This window comes from Poecilia reticulata, linkage group LG6 (assembly GCF_000633615.1).
Source record: "Poecilia reticulata strain Guanapo linkage group LG6, Guppy_female_1.0+MT, whole genome shotgun sequence".
In the NCBI taxonomy this organism is placed as follows: domain Eukaryota; kingdom Metazoa; phylum Chordata; class Actinopteri; order Cyprinodontiformes; family Poeciliidae; genus Poecilia; species Poecilia reticulata.
In genome coordinates this window covers 31174259-31176599 of record NC_024336.1, presented here as the reverse complement: position 1 = coordinate 31176599, position 2341 = coordinate 31174259, and positions in this window count along the sequence as shown.

Sequence of the window (2341 nt, the reverse complement as noted above, 5' to 3'; positions counted from 1 at the left end):
CTGCTCTGCTCCACCTGCTCTGCTCCACCTGCTCTGCTCCACCTGTTCTGCTCCACCTGCTCCATCTGCTCCACCTGCTCCATCTGCTCCACCTGCTCCACCTGCTCCACCTGCTCTGCTCCACCTGCTCTGCTCCATCTGCTCTGCTCCACCTGCTCTGCTCCACCTGCTCTGCTCCACCTGCTCTGCTCCATCTGCTCTGCTCCATCTGCTCTGCTCCACCTGCTCTGCTCCACCTGCTCTGCTCCATCTGCTCTGCTCCACCTGCTCTGCTCCACCTGCTCTGCTCCCTCACACCAGAGCAACTTCTCCTGCAGGAAACTGCTCATGTCTCAGAAATGACCACACCTTGTCTTCATCTTGCTGCTCATCCAGTGATAACGTTACATCTGGGGCCGATGCCAGCATCTTCATGCTGTGCTGATCCGTTCTGGTGTTATGGTGAGAACACATCGTTCGGTCATCTGACCCGGCTTGGGCACTCTGGTTTCTTTCTTCGTGTCCTTGCAGTAAACGTACTCCGGGTTTCACCTGAACACTGGGCAGTTACAAAAGCTTTTTCTCTGACTGACAAGCACACTTTGCCAGGCCCCTTTTACATTTCTCCAGAAATCTTCTAGTTAAGTTACAATGTTGAGCCAGAAATGTTGGTACCCAGATTCCTCATGATAAAAGGCAGAGACTGCGACCCGGACCGAGGCCTGACGCAGCCGACCCGAACTCGACTCCCGTTCCTCTGCAGGATCTCCTGCCCCTCCTCCAACAGGCGACACAGACACAGAGGGCATTTAGGGGCATTTAAATACAGGCCACTAGTGCCAAAAGATTAGAATTGAGCGAACAAAACAGATTTCTGGAATGACAGTTAATTGCCAGAAAGTGCCGAAAAATGTTCAAAAGCAGGACTTTGACTTATCAAGACAGGAAGTCATAATCTCAACTACAACTGCAGGTGTGGACGGATTCCCAGTGTGGCCTTCCTCCATCAGCGCAGCGTTACCAACTCTCCTGCATCTTCTACCAAAATGATGATGATGATGATGATGATGAGGATAATGACGTCACAGTTCAAGACGAGCAGCAGATGTTGAGAAATCAGGTTTATATGCAGAATTTTGGAAATGAGCCCAAATGAGCAGAAGAACGATATTTAAAGGGCAGCATTATGCGTTCTCCAGGCACAGACTGCTTTTTTATACATCAAGTACGACTTCAAAGAAATCTGACTTTCCCCTCATGGTCATTTCTGATGCCTTGAAATTGGCCCTCTGTCTCTTTAAGAAGCTCCTACTCTTTCCGTCACTCCTTCAGCACGTCATTACAACAACGCTCCTCCATGATGCCACTTACAACAGTTATCAGGAGATCCACAGTTCCACTAGGTGTTTGCTAATGACTGCTGCCACTAGTCTGAAGGAGCTGACAAAGAGCGCTCAACTGGAGACGGCCGCTCCAAGGCAGAGCTTTGGGTAAAGAGGCGGAGCTTTGTGAGATCAAGCGTTTAGGCACCCAAGAATGGTTGCCATGGAGATTAAAGGACTTCTCAGACATGCTTGAAAGAATCAAGGCAACAATCCAGGTTTGTTTTTGGTGACGGAATAATATTCTAACATGCTGGAAACATTTTTTAAAAGTCAATTTCACGTATCACTCCAACCCCTTTTAATATTTCATCATCAAAGCTGAAGTTTGTAACTTTTACACAAATAAATTTGTACATATTAGTTCAAACTGTCTCCATGTTGTGACAGTTTGAGACAGATAATCTGAACGGATCGATCTTCAGCCTGAGCAGATGCTGCTGTCTGAAGAAATGACCCGCTTTGTCCAAAAACAACCAATCAGAGCCTGGAGGCGGGGCTTAGTGCTGTCAATAATACTCTTGTACTCACTGCTCAATGTGAATGTTGGAGAAACAGCTTCATTACAGAGAAAATGTTAACTTGCCGTCATGAGTGGCTATGCTAACTAGCCTTAGCATTCATGACAGGCTATGCTAGTGGAAGAGTGAAAATTGGAGTTATGAAAATGTAAAATCTTTTGGAAATGCTTTATTTTGAAAGGCTCCCCACCTGTCGGAGGGGCCAAAGGGGTCGGGTGCAGTGTGTAACGGCAGCCGAGGGAGGGGACCCTGGCGGTCTGATCCTCGGCTGCAGAAGCTCTTGGAACGTGGAACGTCACCTCTCTGGTGGGGAAGGAGCCGGAGCTAGTGTGCGAGGCTGAGAGGTTCCGGCTAGAAATAATCGGCCTCACCTCGACGCATGGCTCTGGTCTGGAACCAGTCTCCTTGAGAGGGGCTGGACGTACTTCCACTCTGGAGTTGCCCACGGTGAGAGGCGTC